We start from the raw sequence: 24,748 nt of genomic DNA, 5'->3' as shown, positions 1-24,748 counted from the left end.
CTCTGGGTGTATATGTCGCTCTCTCTCTGGGTGTATATATCGCTCTCTCTCTCTCTGGGTGTATATATCGCTCTCTCTCTCTGGGTGTATATATCGCTCTCTCCCTGGGTGTATATATCGCTCTCTCTCTCTCTGGGTGTATATATCGCTCTCTCTCTCTGGGTGTATATATCGCTCTCTCTCTCTCTGGGTGTATATATCGCTCTCACTCTCTCTGGGTGTATATATCGCTCTCTCTCTCTCTCTCTCTCTCTCTGGGTGTATATATCGCTCTCTCTCTCTGGGTGTATATATCGCTCTCTCTCTCTGGGTGTATATATCGCTCTCTCTCTCTGGGTGTATATATCGCTCTCTCTCTCTGGGTGTATATATCGCTCTCTCTCTCTGGGTGTATATATCGCTCTCTGGGTGTATATATCGCGCTCTCTCTCTCTCTGGGTGTATATATCGCTCTCTCTCTCTGGGTGTATATATCGCTCTCTCTCTCTGGGTGTATATATCGCTCTCTCTCTCTGGGTGTATATATCGCTCTCTCTCTCTGGGTGTATATATCGCTCTCTCTCTCTCTGGGTGTATATATATCTCTCTCTCTCTGGGTGTATATATCGCTCTCTCTCTCTGGGTGTATATATCGCTCGCTCTCTCTGGGTGTATATTTCGCTCTCTCTCTCTCTGGGTGTATATATCACTCTCTCTCTCTGGGTGTATATATCGCTCTCTCTCTCTGGGTGTATATATCGCTGTCTCTCTCTGGGTGTATATATCGCTCTCTCTCTCTCTGGGTGTATATATCGCTCTCTCTCTCTCTGGGTGTATATATCACTCGCTCTCTCTCTGGGTGTATATATCGCTCTCTCTCTGGGTGTATATATCGCTCTCTCTCTCTCTGGGTGTATATATCGCTCTCTCTCTGGGTGTATATATCGCTCTCTCTCTCTCTGGGTGTATATATCGCTCTCTCTCTCTGGGTGTATATATCGCTCTCTCTCTGGGTGTATATATCGCTCTCTCTCTCTCTCTCTCTGGGTGTATATATCGCTCTCTCTCTGGGTGTATATATCGCTCTCTCTCTCTGGGTGTATATATCGCTCTCTCTCTCTCTCTGGGTGTATATATCGCTCTCTCTCTCTGGGTGTATATATCGCTCTCTCTCTCTCTCTGGGTGTATATATCGCTCTCTCTCTGGGTGTATATATCGCTCTCTCTCTCTGGGTGTATATATCGCTCTCTCTCTGGGTGTATATATCGCTCTCTCTCTCTGGGTATGGGTGGATAGATAGATATACGGTGCAGATCTCCGCCTTTTGTGTAAATCCCACCCACTAACCCTCTGCTCTCTCCTATTGGCTGACCCAGCTCCGGTGAGTGACAGATGGACGAGTAGTGCACAGACCGCAGGATACACAGCTGTACCGGAGTGCGGAGAGGAGCAGCGCAGAGTGCAGGAGCAGCGCGGCATGGTGAGCAGCGCAGAGTGCAGGAGCAGCGCGGCATGGTGAGCAGCGCAGAGTGCAGGAGCAGCGCGGCATGGTGAGCAGCGCAGAGTGCAGGAGCAGCGCGGCATCGTGAGCAATGGGAGCCGACTCGCACCCTGCAGGTTACGCTCCTTCTATATTGCGGGTGGTGCATTGCTCTGCGGGACTCGTTGCGCTGCGGGTGGTGCATTGCTCTGCGGGACTCGTTGCGCTGCGGGTGGTGCATTGCTCCGCGGGTTGCGCATTGCTCTGCGGGTGGCGCGTTGCGCTGCGGGGTATTATCGCCCCCAACACTGAGTATTTAAGTACTGCAGGGTAACTGAATGAAACCTGTCTCTTTAATATACAGTATGGGCAAATACAATAATAATAAAGTCCGGATAAAATGAACAGACCGAGAGTGTAAGCTCAGCGGGTCAGGCGCAGACTCCTACTAATACATTGCGGTGCAATGGGACTCTGAGCACTTTGTGCTTAACCCCTTCAGTGCTGGCAGGGAACGCACGCACATGTCAGCTTGCTGCCGGGCTCACATTCTTGCTTGCAGATGTGACTCTGTGGGGATAGTATGCTCCTCTTCTGCGGGGTTGCAGTGCATGAACTGGAGTGTTTGCGGATTTGCACATCTGTTCCCCCTCTCTCCTCCATGATAGTTACTGCTTGTTGTCAATCCTCCCCCCCCCCCCCCCCCAATCAAAGGATGACAAAGATAAGCATGTTGCAGTTCTGTGCCCTGTGTCTGTGCCCAGGCTCCCTGTCTCTGTGCCCAGGCACCCTGTCTCTGTGCCCAGGCTCCCTGTCTCTGTGCCCAGGCGCCCTGTCTCTGTGCTCAGGCGCCCTGTCTCTGTGCCCAGGCGTCCTCTCTGTGCCCAGGCGTCCTCTCTGTGCCCAGGCGCCCTCTCTGTGCCCAGGCTCCCTGTCTCCGTGCCCAGGCTCCCTGTCTCCGTGCCCAGGCGCCCTGTCTCCGTGCCCAGGCGCCCTGTCTCCGTGCCCAGGCACCCTGTCTCTGTGCCCAGGCTCCCTGTCTCTGTGCCCAGGCGCCCTGTCTCTGTGCCCAGGCGCCCTGTCTCTGTGCTCAGGCGCCCTGTCTCTGTGCCCAGGCGTCCTCTCTGTGCCCAGGCGCCCTCTCTGTGCCCAGGCTCCCTGTCTCCGTGCCCAGGCTCCCTGTCTCCGTGCCCAGGCGCCCTGTCTCCGTGCCCAGGCGCCCTGTCTCCGTGCCCAGGCGCCCTGTCTCCGTGCCCAGGCGCCCTGTCTCCGTGCCCAGGCGCCCTGTCTCCGTGCCCAGGCGCCCTGTCTCCGTGCCCAGGCTCCCTGTCTCCGTGCCCAGGCTCCCTGTCTCCGTGCCCAGGCTCCCTGTCTCCGTGCCCAGGCACCCTGTCTCTGTGCCCAGCCACCCTGTCTCCGTGCCCAGGCTCCCTGTCTCTGTGCCCAGGCTCCCTGTCTCCGTGCCCAGGCTCCCTGTCTCTGTGCCCAGGCGCCCTGTCTCCGTGCCCAGGCGCCCTGTCTCCGTGCCCAGGCGCCCTGTCTCCGTGCCCAGGCGCCCTGTCTCCGTGCCCAGGCTCCCTGTCTCCGTGCCCAGGCGCCCTGTCTCTGTGCCCAGGCGCCCTGTCTCTGTGCCCAGGCGCCCTGTCTCCGTGCCCAGGCGCCCTATCTCTGTGCCTGGTTCCCTGTCTCATCCTGCAGTGATCAGATCCCCTTAGCAAAGCAATGCAGAGAGGTTTCATCTGTCAGCTGTCAGCCTAGGATAAGCAAGCAAGATGTCTATTTACAGATTACTGGTTCCTTCTGACATGTCAAATACACACCTGCATGGTCTCTCAGGCTCCTGTTGTGCAATTTCTATGTATGATTTGTATTTAATATGTAATGGTTAATACTAGTCCAATAGAAAGCATCACAGCCTGCCAAGATACTGTGAGAAATGGCAGGTCACATTATACAGCAGAATGTGTCTGTACTCGGTAGTAAAAATATTAGCTAGGATGGTGTCTGAATAACTTGTGCACATCCACACTGCTTGTTTAATGCCCAATGCAATTGCAGCTTAAGCAGGTACTGTACACAGACTGTTTCTGCCAATGATTTTAAACCGGCACATCCAGGTAATCTCATATTCACATATAGAATAAGTGCACGTGTGCCTGCGATTATTCCTAAAATCTGATTTAAACGCACACACCAAAGTCCTGTATAGTTTAGTGCATGACATATTCTTGCTTATTTTAGAGATATAAGGGGTTATTTATTAGAGACTCTTAGCTGTAAAACTGGTGGCAATATTGCAAACATCACCATTGAAACCAAGTGATTTTCTTTGTGTACTTGGTGTCTTTTAAACATCAGTGCACAGTCATCTTGAAGTTATCTGCAAATCACACAGCTGCACTTTATCTTTGTTAGAGGCGTGTGTTACCTTCCCTTCTCCAGGTGCCCCAACCGCCCCTCACACAAACCCCTGCATATGTGTGAACGTATTATTGTCTTTTAGACAGACAATAATAATAATAATAATTTAGAGAAAACCGTAATTTGCTCACACAGAACGTCTGGGTTTTGCCTTTGCTCTTGTTTTGTATCTCAGAATGAGTCATTCTTTCTGCCTCCACATCACACCGTCTGTTAATTAATTTGGTCTCCTTTTTTTTTTTTTGTAACACTGTTCTGTTTTCACTCCTCCCACCCCCATAGTATCTGGGGAAAGTGAGAAACAAGGAGGTGTGTGTGTGTGTGTGTGTGTGTGTGTGTGTGTGTGTGTGTGTGTGTGTGTGTGTGTGTGTGTGTGTGTGTGTGTGTGTGTGTGTGTGTGTGTGTGTGTGTGTGTGTGTGTGTGTGTGTATAACTTGTACTGGAACTCATTGCTGGTAGATAAGGGTTTCATATTCTTCAGCAACCATTCAGAATTATAATGGCTGCTCTCTGGTGGCGGTTTCGGCGTATGCTCTCACTCTGGCGGCGCCGTCGGCGTATGCTCTCACTCTGGCGGCACCGTCGGCGTATGCTGCTCTCTGGCGGCGGCTGCAGCTCTGCATATTAGAGTAGGAGGAAGGGAGATACAAGGACATCAAATACTATGCTCATAAGGTGTTCTGGTTTTCCCTCTGTACCTCCGCTGCGGGGCGCAATCACGGGGGGTGCTGTGAGGGAGCGCTCGGAGGTTCGGTGGCGGCCCGATTGCACAGGGCGCCGCCATGTTGTTGGGCATTGCGCAATACTCAGGCGCGACTAGGAGGCACGGAGAGAGTTCGCGCATGCGCAGTGTAAGCGTGCGAACGGCTGGCCAATCACCAGGAGGCTCTGAAGTTAAACTACAATTCCCATGAGCCTCAGCAGAGCCACCTGACACCAGGGAACGAATAGGATTGCTGGCAGGCAGGAAAGGGAAGCGTAGGGGACAGACCATGCTAGCAGAGGGCGCCGGAGGAGCAAGGGGAGAGGTTTCGTGTGTGCAGGGGGTCAGTGACCCACCTGCGTAGGCCATATTTCCCCTCAGGCCCAGTGCAGACCCTGAGTCACCATTAGCTTGTGGTGCTGCAGGGAAAGCCCTAGAGAGAGAGACATCCTATTCCCTTACTGTAGTAGCAGACAGGGACACAGTGTTTTGCCGGAGTTGCGGTGTGTGAACAGCGGTTTGGGCTCAAGCTGTGGGACATCACCAACTTGTGAGAGACTGCGCTGGATCGGGGGATCCTTTTTGAAGTCTGTTGCCGGCTGCTGGAGTAGCCGGAAGGTATTTAATAAGTGCACCAACACCAGTACCATCAGGCGCTGATCCCGCCTTGGGGGAGGGTTCTTTGGGGACACTGGGTTGAGTGACCAAGGGACTGAGTCTATACATTGGACACGGTGTGGGGTGCACACGGTGGTGGGAAGTGACATTAATCCATGAGGAGAGTGGCCAGGCCACTGGTGTATATTACTGAATATCAGCTATTCATGTACTGTACTATATGTGTGTTATGTCTAATAGGTGTACGCTAAGGTTATGCGATTACATATTAGTAAAAGGTTACATCGTTGAGGCTGGTTATCATTATTCTTACCTAGGGGAATCTTACTTATTGGGGATCCTGGGTAAGTGGAGGCGCTGTCAAGAACATATTGTTACCTCAGGCTCCCAGTTAGCAGAGGCCCAGATCTCACTGAGCCAGCAAGTACATACAGCATTAGTAGTCTCTTTATATCCGCAGGAAAGAGGGCTACATTTGGAGGCGCTGTTGAGATCTCAGACCTGGGGTGCCCCATTCAGAAATTAAATTGTGCTATCCAGTTAAGCCATGTTTGTGCTCTCACAGACCGAAGTGCGCAAGTGGGCCCAACAAAATCATATTCCATTGACCTGTGCCATTGCCGTTGGGAATGTCCCTGCAACCACCTCCTTGGACACCATAGGAGATCAAGTGAGGAAACTGCCATTCCTGGCCACGGCCCGAGTTATAGACCATAAGTATGATTCGGATCAAACCTGGCGTAAGGTACTATTTGCCACTGAACGGGACATATGCCCAGAAGCATTACCCTCTATATTAATCCTACCTGAGGACCCGGGCATCCATTGCTCGCTGATGCAGGTGGGCGTGGCCGAACCACTGGCTATGTCCACACCACAGAGACAGTCCCCTGGCCCGTCAAGTGCAGTAACGTTTACTCCATCCCGTACCCCTGAGAGCAGTCTGAACCCCATGTGGCCAGCAGCCATGGGCCTAGGAGTATCTTTCACCCCCTCCACCATCCGGCCCTCTCTGAGTAGGAGCAGTATGTCCAGACTTGATACAACTAGCCCTTCTGTAGGAAATGTCATGCCTAACGATCTGACTATACCGGTGCTAGCGGAGTCCATACATCAATCCACCCAGTCACATCAGAACCGGAAGCTGATGGCGTTCTCCGGAGACAAACCAACGCCCTTGGGAGAGGTAGGGTTTGAGGAATGGTTGGATCATGCTGAGCAGGTACTACCTGACTGGTCCTGCAGTGAGGAGGCAGTGAATTATTGAATGCCTACGACCGCCTGCCTCCCATATGGTGCATTGTTACAGAGATGACCATCCGGATGCAGACACGCACAGGGTACTTCATGCCCTCACCAAAGCCTATGGAACCCCGGTGGACGCGTTCGCATTGATGGCCAAATTCCATGCGCTGGCCCAGAAAGAAGGAGAAATGGTATCTGACTTTCTTAGGCGTCTGCATTTGGATCTTTAGACTCTGGTGAGGAGGAAAGTAGTGCAGAATTCTGATGCAGACGGGCTGTGAACCACAGAACTTCTGAGGGGACTTCTCTCATTTACCTCCGGTATCCGTAGCATTCAGCGGATGCCTCGTTCTGGGTCAAGCCTTGTCTTTTGACGAACTTATGGACCGAGTACAGGATCATGAGACCGTGCTGTTGGGTCAGGATTTGAACCCGGCCAAGAAAACGGGTTCCCCCCAAGGAAGCAAAGAAAGGAGAGGCTAGAGCGAGGCCAGCTGGAGAAGTGAGTCAAGAAAAGGAGGAGCCTGATGAACCCGAGGTTGACCGTGGAGGCTCCACCTCGGGAAGATCTCCTACTTTCAGGAACAATTCCATAAGGAGTAATATCCAGTGCTACGGCTGTGGCAAGATGGGGCATATCTCTTCCTACTGTCCTGTAAAACGGAAGATGGCATCCAGGCCTGCGAAATCCATGCTGTGCACTCCCCGGACCGCGGAAACCGCCCTTGTGTCCAAAGAGGGTACGGCTCTGGAGGCTAATGAAGTGCCGGCTCCACCCCAGATGAGCCGGTGATCCGTATGTACTTGCAGGAGGCGAGTGAACTACCGTTGCTGGCTCTAGCCACGTGCCCGGTGTTACAAGAGGCATGCTGTAGGATAGCTGCCGAAGAAGAACATGGGGTGTTGTACAACATTGAGCCTGGATTGACTGAGATTTCCCCCAGGGGAAGGAAGGATGATGACAGCAGCTTGTTGCTACCCTGAAAGACGCAAGGAGGACCGACTATTCTCATTGGAGAGTACGGCAGACGATGACCAGCAGTTTGGATATAGGGTGTTGGCCTCAGTGAAAGAGTGGCGTTTAGGATTCCGCATAGAACACGGGTCTACGTGAGGAACCTTTCTCCCTATCCCATGCCCATTGATCGCGGACAGCAGCTGGGCCGAATATATCCTGTTACTCCAGAAGGGAAGACAGAACCTAGGCTGTCGGCCGCTACCGTCTCCACTGCGGCTCCTAAATTGGCGTTTGATTTCGGGAATTCACCCTTGATGGAGGATTGGAAAAAAAGGTTACAGACCAAGCTGGAAAACCGACGTGATGTATTTTCCATCGGTGATATGGATGTGGGGTGCAGCAAGAGTGCCCAGCATACCATCCGATTTAACGATACGATGCCCTTCCGAGAACAATCCCGTCGCATCGCTCCGAGGGATGTGGAAGATGTGAGGAAGCTGCTAACCGAAATGGAGGAGGCCGGTATTGTTCGAGGATCACGTAGTCCTTATGCCTGGTCTATCGTGGTAGTGCGCAAGAAGAACGGGACGGTACGCCTATGTGTGGACTATAGAACCTTGAACAATCGTACTGTACCTGATCAGTACACCCTTCCGCGAATTGAAGACCTCCTGAACGCCCTCTCTGGGAATAAGTGGTTTAGTGTGCTGGATCTGAGGTCGGGATACTATCAGGTGCCCATGGACTCTGAAGATCAAGAGAAGACGGCTTTCATTTGCCCCTTGGGATTTTATCAGTTAACACGTATGCCTCAAGGTATATGTGGTGCTCAAGCCACCTTTCAGCGACTGATGCAAAAGACCATTGGGGATATGAATCCTCGTGAATGCCTAGTGTACCTGGACGATATCATAATGTTCAGGAAGAACTCTGGAGGAACATGAGGAACGATTATTGAAAGGGCTGGATCGACTCAGTAACGAAGGGCTTAAGCTGTCGGTTCTGGCGCACATCAGTGACTTATGTGGGTCATATTGTGCCGGCCGAAGGAATAGCTACCGACCCTGGCAAAATAGAAGTAGTGGTGAACTGGCCGCGGCCCCATAATGTCCAGGAATTACGGTCATCTCTGGGATTTTGCAGTTATTACCGAAGATTTGTGGAAGGCTATTCCAGTAAAGCCAAAATTCTTAACAACCTCCTCAACATCTACCCCGAAGACACGGGAAGGAAAGCCACTTCAGCTCAAGCGCCAGTTGGGGAAAAGTGGACCACTGCATGTGAACAGGCATTCCTAGGGCTGAAGACAAACTTAACCCAGGCTCCGGTATTGGCGTATGCAGATCCTGATCGAGCTTATGTTCTGCATGTGGATGCTAGCTTCAATGGCTTGGGAGCGGTGTTACACCAGAAATATGACACTGGACTCCGACCGGTGGCGTATGCCAGTCGAAGCCTGATACCAAGTGAACAAAACTATCCGGTACACAAACTGGAGTTTCTAGCCCTCAAGTGGGCTATAGTGGAAAAGTTGCACGACTACTTGTATGGTGTTCGATTTGAGGTTAGGACTGATAACAATCCTATGACATATATCAACACTTCGGCTAAGCTGGATGCCACAGGTCACCGTTGGTTAGCGGCACTGTCAAATTATCAATTCAACCTTAAATACAAGCCAGGTCCTACGAACATAGGTGTGCGGATGCTCTGTCGCGAAGACCAGGGGCTCAACCTTACTCCAGATGAGGACGTTTGGGAGGAAATTCTGGGACCTGGCATACGGGCGTTGTGCTCCATAGCAGCAGTGGTAGATGATCGAGTAGCTTTTTCTGAATTAAGGATTGCGGATTCATTAGGATGTAAATCAAAAGCGGTTCCGAGGGCGTACTGCCATCCAGAAGGAATGGATGTCACTTCAGATAAGATTATTGCCTGGAAAGATTTGGTGCAATATCAAATTCAGGATCCAGTGGTCGGAATAGTTCATCAAGCGCTACAACAAAATAATCCGTCTATACTTAAACGAGCTCCCAAAGAACTGGTAGCCCTACTAATGAAGGACATGGGAAAATTTGAATTGGAAAACTGTCTATTGTATAGGGTAATACCGTATCACAACCATCCTGACAGGCGGCAGTTATTTCTACCCAAGATTCTGCAAACCATGGTACTCCGGGACGTTGCATGACGACCATGGTCATCTTGGCATTGACAAGACATTCGGGCTAATTCGTGATCGATTCTATTGGCCCAAAATGAGAGAATCTGTGGAGATACATTGTAGGCAGTGCACCCGTTGTATACAAAGGAAAACATTACCCACCCGGGCGGCACCCATTGCCCATCTGAAGAGCTCAGGACCTATGGATCTGGTGTGTATGGATTTTCTTTGCATCGAGCCTGACACCGGGGTATCAGAAACGTACTGGTGATCACACAGATCACTATACCAGATATGCTCAAGCTTTTCTACCAAAGACCAACGGGCTGTGCACTGTGCTTAAGGTCTTATGGGAGAAATACTTCCTTCATTATGGACTGCCAAATCGATTGCATTCAGATCAAGGTCGGGACTTTGAAAGGAACCTTATACGAGAATTGCTTAAGTTACTGAGCATCACCAAGTCCCGAACTCCACTGTACCACCCGCAAAGAGACTCTATGCCTAAACGTTTCAACTGAACAGTGCTCGACATGCTGGGTACTTTGAAAGGCTCACAGAAGACTGAATGGAGTAAGCACGTAGAGACTTGAGTGCATGCTTATAATTGTACTCGCCATGAGTCCATAGGGTATCACAGGGGGGGGGGGGGGGTGCTGTGCGGGAGCGTTCGGAGGTCCGTGGCGGCCCGATAGCACAGGGCGCCGCCATGTTGTTGGGCATTGCGCAATACTCAGGCGCAACCAGGAGGCACGGAGAGCGTTCGCGCATGCGCAGTGTAAGCGCGCGAACGGCTGGCCAATCACCAGGAGGCTCTGAAGTTAAACTACAATTCCCATGAGCCTCAGCAGAGCCACTTGACACCAGGGAACGAATAGGAGTCCAGGGATTTCAGGCAGGAAGGGAAGCGTGGGGGAGAGACCATGCTAGCAGAGGGCGCCGGAGGAGCAAGGGGAGAGGTTGTGTGTGTGTGCAGGGGGCCATATTTCCCCTCAGGCCCAGTGCAGACCCTGAGTCACCATTAGCTTGTGGTGCTGCAGGGACGCCCTATAGAGAGAGACTTCCTATTCCCTTACTGTAGCCACAGACAGGGACACAGTGTTTTGCCGGAGCTGCGGTGTGGTGAACAGCGGTTTGGGCTCAAGCTGCGGGACAATCACCAATTCGTGAGAGACTGGCGCTGGATCGGCGGATCGTTTTGAAGTCTGTTGCCGGCTGCTGGAGTAGCCGGAAGGTATTTAATAAGTGCACCAACACCCGGGTACCATCAGGCGCTGATTCCCGCCTTGGGGAAGGGGTTCTTTGGGGGACACTGGGTTGAGTGACCAAGGGACTGAGTCTATACATTGGACATGGTGTGGGGAGTGCACACACGGTGGTGGGAAGTGACATTAATCCATGAGGGAGAGTGTGCCAGGGCCACTGGTGTATATTACTGAATATCAGCTATTCATGTACTGTACTATATGTGTGTATCTCTAATAGGTGTACGCTAAGGTTATGCGATTACATATTAGTAAAAGTTTACATTGTTGAGGCTGGTTATCATTATTCTTACCTAGGGGAATCTTACTTATTGGGGATCCTGGGTAAGTGGAGGCGCTGTCACGAACATATTGTTACCGTCAGGCTCCCTGTTAGCAGAGGCCCAGATCTCACTTAGCCAGCAGGTACATACAGCATTAGTAGTCTCTTTATATCCGCAGGAAAGAGGGCTACGTAAGCATTACAGGGTAACTGTGCCCTGCCTTTACTCTTCTCCAACTCTCTGATTCTGGGAATAGCGCACCAATTCCTAATACATGAGTGTACCTGTTGTGCCAATTCCAGGCGCTCGTCCTTATTAGTATTCACTACGTGTTGTGTGTGCAGAGCTTCACTGTGTAATCATTTTTTATGTGCTACGTAAAAACTAGCAGCGCTATACAAGAACTAATAATAATAAAGTGTAAAATTCTGCTTCCTACGTGCGGTAAACACTGAATTCCCCGTCCCAAATAGTCTACGATCAAGGCATTACAGTGGGACACATTTCGGATATCCATGCACAGCAGAGAGTGAGTAAATGGTGATTGTGGGCGAGTTCTTGTCGGGTGCATCTTGTTTTATCTTTTCCAGTCTGCTACAAAAAGCTTCCCCAGTGAATCCCGGCACAGATTAGGTTTTGTCCATAGTGCAGGCTACGGCACGAGCTATGTAGCTTGCGCCGAAAACAAACATTAGGACAGCAATGGAGTAGTGCATAGTGTGTGTGTGTGTGTGCATTCGCACGCCGACAGGGAGAGTGGAGGAGGAGAAGCGCAGAAGCTAGCTTGTCCTAATTTGGACAAAAACCTTAGAATTTGCCAGCATGGGCTTTGCATGAAACTTTAACAGGTCTCTTCTTGACCTTTTCTTTCCCTTGTCCTAGAAAACGAGCTAGTGCCTATGACACCAGGTATGTCATAAGGCAATGGGAAGTTGGAAGTTAAAATGGAGCTCTCCCAGGAGCAGTCTCTAACCCAGGGGTGTGAGAACTCAGTCTCCAAGGGCCACCAACAGGTCAGGTTTTCAGGATATCCCTGCTTCAGCACAGGTGGCTCAGTTGAGGACTGCACAACCTGTGCTGAAGCAGGGATAACCTGTAGACCTGACCTGTAGGTAGGCCTGGAGGTGCCCACCTCTGCTCAAGGTTACCCATGGAGACCTTAGATGCAAGAGATTTAAAGAGCAGGACATAATCAGGGGCGCAAGTTCCCCCCCCGGGGACACTTCATTTACATATGTAGGAAGCAGGTGATCGCCGGAGATGAGCTGCATTCATTTCAGCTCCAGGGAACCCCTGCTTCCCGAAGTACTTACCAGGAACGGCTAGCACCCGGCACTTCATGGCCGTTTAAATGCCCACTGTCACTTAGGCGAAGGCTTCCTATTGGCCCCCATAACAACAGGAGACTTAAGCAGCCATTTTGTTTCCCATGGAGGGGGCTTGTACCGGCGCTATAGTTACCGGCGCTATAGTTATAGTTACGGCGCTATAGCATCTCGGATACCAAGGCTCCCCAGGGAAAAACAAAATAAAACCAGTAGGGGAGCTGCTGCTTTAAAGGAAAATTTGGAGCAATATCCTGAGGCGGTGAGCTCTGATTTTGCCCCTTGTGCATCCGCATGTGATTTGGGGAGGGTCTTTAGGAAGAGTAGGTCGAGGCCATGCGAGGACGCAAGCATGACGTCACGCGCGGCTGTCGTGCAAGCGATCTGTGACCCACAGAGACGGGAGGCGTGCTGGAGACGTGGTCCATGATGTCACATGAGCGGTTCGCTCTCATTGGCTGAACCGCTCAACGTGACCCGGCCTCGAAGTCGCTCACATGCATGTGCTATATGGACGTTCGCATAGACTAAAATGTGTTTGATCATGCGGTCACTCTAAGCATTGACGCGGCCTTACTCGACACATGGGATGCCCCCTCCCCCCCCCCCCAGAGATGAGCAGGATTCTTACATTTGACGCGGCCCACAACAAAACCTCTGTGTTAAAGCTGCAATCTCCTCCCCCCCCCCCCCCAAAAAAAGAAATTGTATTTTTTTATCCCCCTTGCCTAACTGGAACCCGGAGATGTTGTGGTGCTTCCAGCTCAAACGGACAGGTTCTAGCAAAAAAGCTATAGATACGGATGTTGGGGGTCACCAATAGAAATCCATGGCGTCGGTTCCTGATCATGTCGTAGCATTTTACTGGCTACAAGAGCCGGGGCCATGTTATTTTAACCGGGCATATGTTTTTGTCCTGGTGATTTTTTTTGTTTCAAATTTTTTTTTATTAGACAGTTATGACATTACAGGGTATAGATAATAGAAACAGTAAGCCCGTCTAATACACATTTTTTTTTTTTTCCTTAACTGGGAGGAGAAGAGGAAAGGCTCAACGTCTCCCTTACCATATGTGGTCCAACGGGGCGGCGCGAGCATGGAAACAGAGAGGGGATAGAGAAGAGAGGGGGGTGGGGTGGGGGGGGGGGTGGGGGAGGGTGTAATGGGGAAAGGTCTTTATTCCCTAGCTTCTTGGCAGTTCTGTTTGGATCTGGTGTCCATTGGGTCTCTGATCTGTTAAGGGGTGTTTCGTCTTAGGAGCGCCATGTGGGTGTACCATGGATCCCAAATATTAGTGAATGAGGTAGAGGGACCTTTTAAGGAAAGCCGACAATTTCTCCATGTCCATTACTTCTTGCACCCTTTTTATTATTGTTTGTTTGGAGGGAGGGAGACACTTTCTTCCAGGCGGCAGCCACCAGCACATCTGGCCGCCGTAAAGAATAAAGGAGACTAATTTTCCTGTTGGCCGGGTCCAGATAGTCTAGTGGCCCTGGCCAGCAGGTAGGTCAGCGGTTCAATGGGGTATTGTGAGGTCTGTGACCTCCTCTATTAATTTTTGTGTCGTTTCCCAGTATTTTTGAAATTTCCGGACATGTCCACCAAATGTGGGCCATGTCCCCCTTTTGACCGCAGCCTCTCCAGCATAGATCGGATGCCAGGGGGTAGATTTGATTTAGTCTGGCTGGGTAAGATACAGCGGAACATTATTTTGTAAATATTTTACTCTGATTGTGGTACATATAGAAGTTCCTGAGGCATTTTCCAAATACTTTCCCAGTCCTCTTGTCTATTAACTATGTCCAATTCTGCTGCCAATGCAGCATATAGTCATGTGGGGGGCTTCTGTGCCCCTCTCTCTAGCTCCGCGCATATTTGTGTTATTAGACCTTTCTGGTGAGCTTTTCTCTGCAGAGCCGCTCGAAACCTGTGAGAGGGGGAAATTTCAATGTTGGGGATATTGTTTGGATAAAGTGTCGAATTTGTAAATACTTGAACACGTTCAGTCCTATTATTCCATATTTGCTTGTATGTTTTGATAGCTCAGGAACTCCCCGAAGCTCAAGAGGTCGGCAATCACCTTGATGTTTTTGGTTTGAAATTGGTCAAATTGTCTGGGCTCACAGCCAGGTGGGAATTTCGGATTTTTGTGAATCGTATAAGTTGAGATTGTGAGTGTTGTGAGCTTGTACTTGAGTTGCTTTTTCATCCAGGTCTCCCATGTGTGTCTCATTGGCCTAGTTTAAATTTGCTATTCTGCATGTCCTCCTTGCTCAGGGACCAAAGGCAAGCCGGCAGTGAAGGCGTTCCGGCATATTGTGTTTCAATATCCAGCACAACAATAATTGGTTTGGGTTTGCGTTCCAGACTACCAACCTGTCGCAGTTGGGCGGCTAGGTAGTATTTTGTGATGTCTGGACTCCCAGTCCTCCTCTCCCCCTTGAGGCCAAGAGAACTGTTCTAGGGACTCTAGGTTTTTTACCTTGCCAAATAAAGTGGAAGATTTAGTTTTTGGATATTTTTTTAGTTCCGAGCCAGGGATGTGGACCGGGAGAGTCTGGAAGTAGTATAGTAATCTAGGGAGTATGTTCATTTTAACCGAGACCATTCTCCCGATCCATGATATTTGATAACCTCCCCATTTTTCTAAATCTTGTTTGATTTTATGGAATAAGGTCGGATAGTTATGTTGGTATAGGGATTGGTAGTTCCTCGATATCTTAACCCCCAAGTATTTGATACAGGAGGAGCTCCAACGGTAATTGAAGTTTAGTTTGAGGAGTTTTCACCTCTGGCTCTGGCAGACTTAGATTTAGGGCTTCTGACTTATCATTGTTTATTTTGTATCCTGAGATTTTTCCAAAATCCCGGAGTTCTTTTTGAAGGTTGGGTAGGGAGATTTGGGGTTTGGAAAGGGTTAGTATGACATCATCCGCGAATAAGGAGATTTTATGCTGCCTGTTTCCAATTTCTATTCCTTGGATGTCCGTATTGAGTCGTATTGCTGATGCTAGTGGTTCTATCGTTAGCGCAAAGAGGAGAGGAGATAGAGGGCATCCCTGTCGAGTCCCATTTGTTATCTCGAATCTGTGGTTATTGCCCCCTGGTAGTTTCACTGTGGCTGACGGGTTTTGATATAGTCTACGGACCCCCTCTAAGTATGCGTCTTAAAGCCAAATTTGCGCATAGTCTGGTCCAAAAATTGCCAGTTTATTCTATCGAACGCCTTCTCTGCGTCCAGGCTTAACAGGAGTGCTTTGGTGCCTGTGAGGTGAACATGGTCAATGATATTAATTATTTTTCGGGTATTGTCTGAGGCTTGTCTCCCCGCGGACAAATCCTACTTGGTCGATATTAATTAACCTCGGTAATATTGGGTTTAGCCTATTTGCCAAAATTTTGCTATATAGTTTGAGATCACTATTGAGGAGGGAGATTGGGACGGTAGCTTCCACATTGCATCGGGTCTCTGCCATCCTTATGTATTATAGCCAAATTGGCTAGAGACATTGTTGGGGGGATTTGATTCCCTTCCATAAAATAATTGAATATTTTTAGTAGATGCGTGGATAGGGTTGGCAAGAACCTTTTATAGTAAATATTTGTGAAACCGTCAGGGCCAGGAGACTTAGTAAGCTTTAGTGATTTGACCGCCTCTTCCAGTTCCTCTTTTGAGATCTCAGCATTGAGGACTGTGTTTTCCTCCTCCGTCAGTGAGGGAGTTGGCATTTATTTAAATATTGAGTTATAGATTCTGACGCTATCGGTACAGGTCGGCCATTTTTAGCTCTTAAATTGTATAGTTCTGTGTAATATCTTGTGAATTCCGCTGCAATCTTGCTTTCACTATATTGAATCTCACCAGACCTACTCTTGATCGCCGTTATTTGGGATCTTTTTTGTATCCCTCTTAATTTACTAGCTAAGAGTCTGTCAGCTTTGTTGCCTTTGTCATAGTATAGTTGTTTGGTCCATTTGAGGGCCTTTTCAACGTCCTCCAGCTGGGTTTGTCTAAGCTTTGTTCTAGCATCTATTAATGACTTGTATATTTTTTTTGAGGGATGTGCTTTATGAGCTAGCTCTATTGCTTTTATGTTTTCTGCGAGTTCTTTGATTAGCGCTTGGCGGGCTTTTTTCCTGTGGGATGCGATGGAAATAAATTTCCCTCTGATAGTTGCCTTATGGGCTTCCCATAGGATTGCTGGAGAGGAGACTGTTCCCATATTGAGGGAGAAATAGTCCTTAAGTGAGGATCTGACTTCTCTCTCGATCTCTGGGTGATTTAGTAGTGAGTCGTTCAGTCTCCAGGTGTACGTTGTTGTTTTTTCAAAGGGGACTGACAGAGTCAAGGTGACCGGGGCATGGTCTGACCATGTGATTGAGCCAATGTCTGATTCTATGGCTGCCGCCATCACATTTTTGGTGGTCAAGATGTGGTCTATTCGAGAGTAAGTCTGGTGAGGTGCTGAGTAGAATGTGTAGTCTCTCTGGCCCTGATGTTGGGTTCTCCAGACATCCACCAGTGAGAATTCGCTCATGATTTCCCTGAACCTTTTCCCCTTGATCTGTGAGTGGGTTTTGCGGGGGGGGCCCATGTTGGTTGATCTGTCCTCGGTAGGGTTTAAGACCATATTGAAGTCTCCTCCCACTATCATCGATGACAGATATCCCGGGTCAACACCCTCGAGAACAGCTTGTAAAAACTCTGTTTGGTTCTCGTTTGGGGCGTATACATTGATCAGGACGATTGCCGAGCCCGCTAGGGAGCCATATACCATTAGGAATCTACCCTCTGGGTCCATTGTTGTTCTGACATGATTAAATGGGGTGCCTTGTCTGATAAGGATAGCCACACCCCTCTTCTTACTACTAAATGATGCAAAAAAGCAGGTCGGGAATATTTTTTTGAATAAATTTGGGGGGTCTGTGATGTGAAGTGGGTCTCCTGTAGGAATATGATGTCTCCCCCCTGTTTTTTTCATATCGTTGAGTGCAAGTCTCCGTTTTCTATTATTTTGGAGCCCCTTAACATTCAGTGAGCAGATTTTTATTGGGGCTGTGGATGTCATTGTGATTTTGTTGTGGCTTGAGGACCTCAGGATCTCCCCCTTCCCACTGGAGGGGATCTTGCTTTTATGTCCTAGGTATGTATTACTTCGGAAGCTGCTTTGTTTATGGGGTAGGGATGTGTCTTGTCTATATTTTCTTTGGTAGTTGTTTGTGTGGTGCCAAGGAAGGGGGGGAGGGGGGGGGGGAATGAGGGGGAGGGAGGGTGGTTAAAGATCCGCTGGGACAGAGTCAGCGGATAGAGAGCAGATAGGATTAGGGCCTTTTCAGGTCCTAATATTGTGTTGCCAGACCTAGTGAAGGCCGGCATTTGGGCAGATGTGCCCATCTAGGGAGGTTCCGGTACCAGTGACGGCGTGCAACCGAGGGGTCAGACCCTAGGTTGCTAGTGTGTTGCGCTTTCCCTTTTTCTGTCGTCATGTTTCGGTTTAGGCTGCGTCGTGTTTTACTTGTATGGGGGGGGGGGGGGGGGTAGTGAAAGGGAAAGAAAAAAAAGAAAAAGGGGGGAGGGTGAGCACCCAAAGAGACGTTCAGGTTGTGAGTGTTGAAGTCGCTGACGCTGGTTGTATGGCTCGGGTTATTTTACCATTTTGGTGAGGTATATAAGGGTGCGTATTTCTCTGTTGGTTACTTAGGGCCGGTTGGCAGCGTTCTACTGGGGCGGGTGGGGGGCGGGGAGCACAGGGGCGGGTGGTGAGGGTAGGACGGGGGGGGAGTTGAGGGTGGGGGGGGCCGTCCTAACTTTCTTTCTTCTCTATGTTGGTAGTTATGGGCTAGGTCTGCCTTTTATTGGATCTGTATGTGTTGTGGGTAGTTTCCCAAACCACAGCCCATACTAGTACACAGTCAGTTTTCTGGTTTAACATATACAGACGGATGTGCCTGGTAGGTAACATAGTAAACCTGCGTTGATCTACATCTCGTTATTGTCATGACATGCAATACATTTGGTCTGCTTGTTTAAACATTGCGATATAACCCTGGTATATAATGTTTCAAATCTACCTTTACATGGATAACAATATGGGTCTGACACGGAATACAACTTCGTCGCGCGAGCGCCTCCTGATCTTTGATCCTGAGGTATGTTATAGCAAGCCTGGGTTAACCTATTTTATTGGGTCTGTATGCATTGTGTGTAGTATCATATACGTTGTCTATTATTAGTACACAATCAGCTTTCTGGTTAACATATACAGAGAAATGTTCCTGTTAGGTTACATAGTAAGCCTGCCTTAACCTACACATCGTTATTGTCATGGCATGTAATACATCGGCGCTGTTTCTACATAGTTACGTGATCCTGGCATTTAATATATCAAATTCTACCTTGACATACACAACAGTACAGGTCTGACAAGGGACATATCACAATCGCACTGATACCCCCTGCGTTATGACGCCGAGGTGTACCATTGCAGGCCTGGATTTACCTATACTGTGATGTGGTCCAGGCATGCAGCATGGTAGACCCGTTTCGTCATGCGCAGTAGGTAACCTGTCAAATGCTTACAACGACCCATACAGCAGTATCTGTATGAGAACCTGATAATTTCGCCCTGGCATATACATCTGAGTACTCTTGTCTAGTATCCTGGCACATTTACGGTACAGTCTTGGGCAGCAGCCTGTCTCGGCTACAGCATGAGGGAGGGGGGGGGGGAGAGAGAGATAGGGAGGGAAGGGAGTGTGGGGGGGGAAAGGTGGGGGGGGAAGGTGGGGGAGGGGGGGAAAGGTGGGGGGGAGGGGAGGTGGGGGGGGAGGGATTGAGGAGGGACTCCTATTCTTAGATTTTGCTATCGGCTTGGAACATTGAACATATACGCCCTAGGAATCTCATTGTTCTTTTTAGTCAAAATTATTTTTAAAGTTTTATGTCTGCAGCCCATGGTTTGAATGGGTCGCAGACCAAGGTATCTTTGTATTGTCCAAGTTTCTTTTCATGTCGATATGGGTCTCATGGGGCCCTTGGGGGGGGGGGGGGGGGTCAGGTGTCAAGGCATGGGAGGCCTTCTGTGGCCGGGGGGGGGGAAGGGGGGGGGGGCAGGCCCGTGTTCTCCCGACAGTGGCGTGACTCTCTGATCGCCGCCAGTGTTATACAGGCAGTAGTACTCACGGTTACCGTTGGGTCACGGTGGGGTGATAGGGGGAAGACAAAAAAAGCGGAGGGGGTGATCCGACCGGATGTCCTGGGTTCCCGTCTGAGTGCTCGCTTCCTCCGCTCCCGTGAGGGGCCGTCGGTTGTCGGGGCCTCCGGGAGGGGGAGGGGCAAAAGGATCCTGCGTTCCCCTCGCGACGGCGGGTCTTGGCTCCACACTGTCTCAGCTAAGCTTCAGCGTCGGGGCTGTCGGTTGTGCACGTCCGTCCTCATTGCTGCGGCCGTTCCGGTGTGCTGTAAGAGGCTTTGCCGCCTCCAGGTACTCGCCACGTTCACTCTCTGGTCGGCCGCCTGCCGCGTCTCGACGTCATCCGCTCCGCTGGTATCGGCAGCCCGTCTTTGATGCGGAGGATCAGGTTTGCAGACGGGTCTGTGGGTTCCTTGGGGGGTGAGGGGGGGGTAGGGGGGAGAGGTAGAGGGGGTGGCGGGCGGGGGGGGGGGAGGTGTGGGTGGGGAGGGGAGAGAGGGGGAGAGGGGGGGGGAGAGAGGGGAGGGGGGGGAGAGAGGGGAGGGGGGGGGGGAGAGAGGGGGGGGGAGAGAGGGGGGGGAGGGGGTTTCTGATGTGTTTGAGTGTTTAGCTAATTTCTGGTAGACGCTTTGTGATGGCCTTGTTTGGTGGGTTTTCAGGGTCTTCACTTGACTCTGCCTTGTCTTTGTCCTGCCAGCCTTTCGGATGTTCTTGCTGGCGGGTCTTGTGTGTCTGGTTCTTGGACTCTGGAGGGGTTCTTATCCCATTCTGCTGGCGGGTTCAGTCCAACCGTTTTGGCAAAGCGCGCCATATCCTCTGGGTGTCTGATGGTATGGTATTTCCCGTTTTTCTGCACCAGCAGTTTAAACGGGAAGCCCCAGTTATATTTGATTTCTTTTTCACGCAGGAGTTTGGTTAGAGGTTGCATCTCTTTTCTCCTGAGCACCGTGCGTTTAGACAGGTCGTTATATATTTGAAGATGGTCGCCTTTGTGGGTGATAGGTTCTTGCGCGCGGCATGCTGCCATGATTTGCTCTTTTATTGTATAATGGTGGATTCTTGCAATCACGTCTCTAGCTCTGTTGGGGTCATCTGACCTTGGTCCCAAGGCTCGATGTGCTCTGTCCATTTCACACTCACTTGGAGTAAGGTCAGGGCAGACGGATTGGAAAAGGGCCAGGATGTAAGGTTTAATCTGGGCTGGGAGGACCGATTCTGGGATCCCTCTGATCCTGATGTTTTGTCTTCGATCTCGGTTTTCCTGATCCTCTATCTGGTCTTTAAGATTACTCACTTCGGCCCCCAGTCGGTAGATTTCGTTCGCGGCGTCTTCTTGGGCCTGTGTTGCGTCAGCCATTTTTATTTCCAGCTCCGCGGTGCGCTCTGAGAGGCCCGAGATCTCCTGTTTCAGTTCAGAGACCGCAGCTTTAAGGTCCGCTTTGAGTGAGGCATGTAGCTTGTTCAGCATTGATGTTATTAGCTCTTGCATGTAATCCCGCGTTAGGGCTTCGTCTTGCGGTGGTGGTGTGTCGGTGCGGTCACGCTCCATTGCCGCTTGCTTGGCCCCGCGTGGTGTGGGGCCGCCGCCATCTTGGCTTCTTGTGGCAGCCTCCGAGCTCCTCTGAGAAGGGGAGAGAAAACGGGCAATTCCTGGGCCCGATTGGGCTTTTTGTTTGCCTGCCATTGCCTTCTCGAGGGTTTCCTCTAGGTTTTGAGCTGTTTTGTGGTGATTTTTTTGGGGTGGGAAAGCGCTGCTTTTGTAGTTTTATGCTTGGGTCTAGGGAGCTCCTCTGCTACCCGACCGTTCTCATCAGCGTCCTGGACACGCCCCCGTCCTGGTGATTTTTAAGGGAGCAGAGTGATTGAATTCTGTGGGACCCATAGATACATTCAGGCAAAATAATAGTATATGGTACAGCACCCAAAACTTACCTTGGCAAACTAGACACCCTCTACAACTCAATATGCCGCTTTGTCCTCAAATTTAACTACAACACACATCACTGAAATGCTCAAAGAACTAGATTGGCCATCACTTGAGTCTAGGCGCAAAGGTAATCTTTCCTGTCTTGCCTTCAAATACTTTCTGGGCAAGCTACCCATCTATCTGAACAAGCTCCTCACCCCTAGTACATGCAGCACTTATCATCTGAGATCTGACTCCAAACAATTGTTCACAGTCCCATGGTTCAACAAAGTATCCGGCCGCTCCTCCTCCTCTTACCGTGCACCTTACTCCTAGAACAACCTACCCGAGATTCTCAAAGCCGCCACCAGTCTTAAGTTCTTTCAAAATAAAGCAGCCTCACATTTTGTCTCTGTGTGTCTGTGTGTGTGTGTCTCCCCCCGCTGCCGGAACATCTCCCCGCACTGCTGTGGCATGTCCCCTCGCTGCCAGCACATCTCCTAGACCGCCCCCCCCCCGCCCCCATGGTACATCTCCTCTAGCTTCTGGCACATGTTCCCCCCCCCCCCCTGCTGGTACATTTCCCCCCGCTAGCTGGCACATCTCTCTACCCCCCCCCCTGCTGCTACATCTCCTCCGCACATCTCACCATATCACACACACACAGAGACACACACAAACACAGTCACGATCCGAGGAAGGACCCGACCCCTTCCTTATTAGCCACGCCCCCCCGCCCCCCCCGCCCCCCCGCCCCTGCTCTAACATTTTTGCTGGACAGCCGAGGGAAACTTAGAATGTCCATAATTTGGAAGGCGAGTCACATTGGAAGCTCAAAATAGTTGCGTTGACCTACAAATCCGCAGCAGAATGTCCAGTGAAAGTTTCGTTGTGCTACGTGGTACCGTTTGTGAGATTTCAATGCTTCGGACATACAAAGAAACAAACAAACGGAATCCAACTTAGAATTATAGTATAGATGTATAAGACTTTTCACTTATTGTAACCATGTATTTGACATCATAACTCTGTGCCCAGGACATGCGTGAAAATGAGAGGTAACTCTCAATGTTTTACTTCCTGGTAAAACATTTTATAAATAAATAGCAGGCCAGGCAAGAAGAGAACCCATCTCGCCTGTATTACAAGATCTGCCCTGGCTCCCGGTGGAGCAAAGGGTTAATTTTAAGATCTTGACCCTTACCTTAAAGACTATCCATGGACTAGCCTTACCTTCAGAACGGCCTAATCAGGAATACCCCCAATCAGGCCCTAAGATCTGCCATCACCCATCATCTGATTTTTGCCTCGGTTTGAGGTCAATAAAGCTGGTGGGAGGGCTTTACCAGGGACCGCCCCAAGACTGTGGAATAAGCTCCCTGCTGCTTTAAGAAATCAGGAAGCTTTACTTCCATTCAGAAGGGAATTAAAAACTTTCCTTTAACAGGACATTGCAAACAGAACTTTACCCTGACAGCCATCTTTCCTGCTCCCGTTTGTGCTTTGCACCCTTTGTTAGTCTTCTTCGTCGTTCCCCTGTATGTTTTCGGAAGGTCCCGGTTGTAGGTCTGGGATGGTTGTCCTCCCTAAATTCCAACACATGCTCTAGTACTGAGTTTCTTGGTGAGTAGCCAGCTGCATGTAACCTCTGCAATGCCTTTCATAGAGAGAACAGACTCGCAGGAGTGCGCAAACTTTTACTTCTGCGCCCCCCTGCTCGCGCCCCCTTACCTTTTCGCAGGCGTGTTCTGACATTGTGTGACATCGTCATATGAGGCCGCATGGCGACGCATCGTCAGAAGCTGCCACAGACCAGGTAAGGTAGTTACAGAGGCCTCGTGCGCACAACCCCCCACCCCCACCTTCCGGCATTTAATTTAAATGCTTTGGGGAAGAGCGCAGGGCCTCTGTAACCGACACACCCCTACTCAGAAAATCTTGCACCCCCCAGTTTGCGCACCCCTGGAATAGAGCATAAACATCTGTCCGATGCATCCAGCGCTGGGAGATTTACTTGTAGAAGAACGTGCATTCTGTCCTGCTAGGCACAGCTGTTACTACAGCTTAATAACAGGGCTGATAGTCTGGGCAGGATTTTGGATTAATGGTTCTAAAAATAAATAAACGAGATTACCGAATTGCAAAACCCAAGTAAAGAAAAATAGAAAAGGAAGCTGAAGGCTTGAGGAGATACAATATTTAACTCGTACGGTCTATTCTTGCATTTATTAGGCTTTTTGGTTGTTTCCTATTATAAATGCTTTTGTTGCCTCATGATTAAATATGATGTCAGATTCTTTTTGGAGATGGGGAGACGGAGAGGGGAGGGAAAGTGTATTTGTAATAGTTCTATATTCTAAACGTTATTCCAGCTTTTATGTCCTGATTTTCTTAAGTTTGCTTAAAGGTTTTTAGTACATTTTCTGCTAGAATATTCATCGCAGGCTATTTTTTTTTTTTTTAAATAAAGTAGTCTTTGTATAATGGTCTTGATGCTTTCAGTATCTTGTAAGTAAATGAGTGTGTATCTTTGCCGCTGGGCAGACAACGGCTGTGTGATTTGCTCGTGCTAATCCTGTGATTTCAGAGAAGGGCCTTTGTGCAGATAAAGTGGCACAGATGTTAGTTAAGATACGGGGCGCTGAGAGGATGTGGTGTTATATACTCTGGGTTATATATTGTATTGTATGTCTTTATTTATATAGCGCCATTAATGTACTGTACATAGCACTTCACAGTAGTAATTCATGTGGTAATCAAATAAATAACAGATAATATAAATAACAGATCATGGGAATAAGTGCTTCAGACATAAAAGTAACATTAAGGAAGAGGAGTCCCTGCCCCGAGGAGCTTACAGTCTAATTGTTAGGTAGGGAGAACGTACAGAGACAGTAGGAGGGAGTTCTGGTAAGTGTGTCTGCAGGGGGCCAGGCTTTATGTATCATGTGTTCAGAATATCCACAGTGCTATTCATATGCTTCTTTAAGCAAGTGTGTCTTAAGGTGGGTCTTAAAGGTGGATAGAGAGGGTGCTAGTCAGGTACTGAGGGGAAGGGCATTTCAGAGGTGTGGGGCAGTCGGTGAAAAAGGTTTAAGGCGGGAGAGGGCTTTAGATACAAAGGGGGTAGAAAGAAGACATCCTTGAGCAGAACGCAAGAGTCGGGATGGTGCATAGCGAGAAATTAGGGCTGAGATGTAAGGAGGGGCAGAAGAGTGTAGAGCTTT

General features: G+C 49.7%; 1 protein-coding gene across 4 annotated transcripts in view; it reads left to right on the top strand.

Annotated features, from left to right (window-relative positions):
• The first annotated feature begins 1,371 nt into the window (after positions 1 to 1,371).
• Positions 1,372 to 24,748, top strand: part of FMN1 (formin 1) — a 194,920-nt gene continuing 171,543 nt past the window's right edge. Inside the window, exon 1 of one of the 4 annotated variants that reach the window (XM_075613256.1) lies at positions 1,372 to 1,460. The gene's annotated coding sequence lies outside the window, so the exon portion shown is untranslated. Of the gene's footprint in view, positions 1,598 to 24,748 lie in introns of all 4 variants that reach the window. The other 3 variants (XM_075613255.1, XM_075613253.1, XM_075613254.1) reach the window with 3 other exon arrangements.

Source organism: Ascaphus truei, chromosome 9 (genome assembly GCF_040206685.1).
Source record: "Ascaphus truei isolate aAscTru1 chromosome 9, aAscTru1.hap1, whole genome shotgun sequence".
Taxonomy (NCBI): domain Eukaryota; kingdom Metazoa; phylum Chordata; class Amphibia; order Anura; family Ascaphidae; genus Ascaphus; species Ascaphus truei.
The sequence above is the reverse complement of the archived record's forward strand: the minus strand, read 5'-3'. Positions and strand labels throughout refer to the sequence as shown.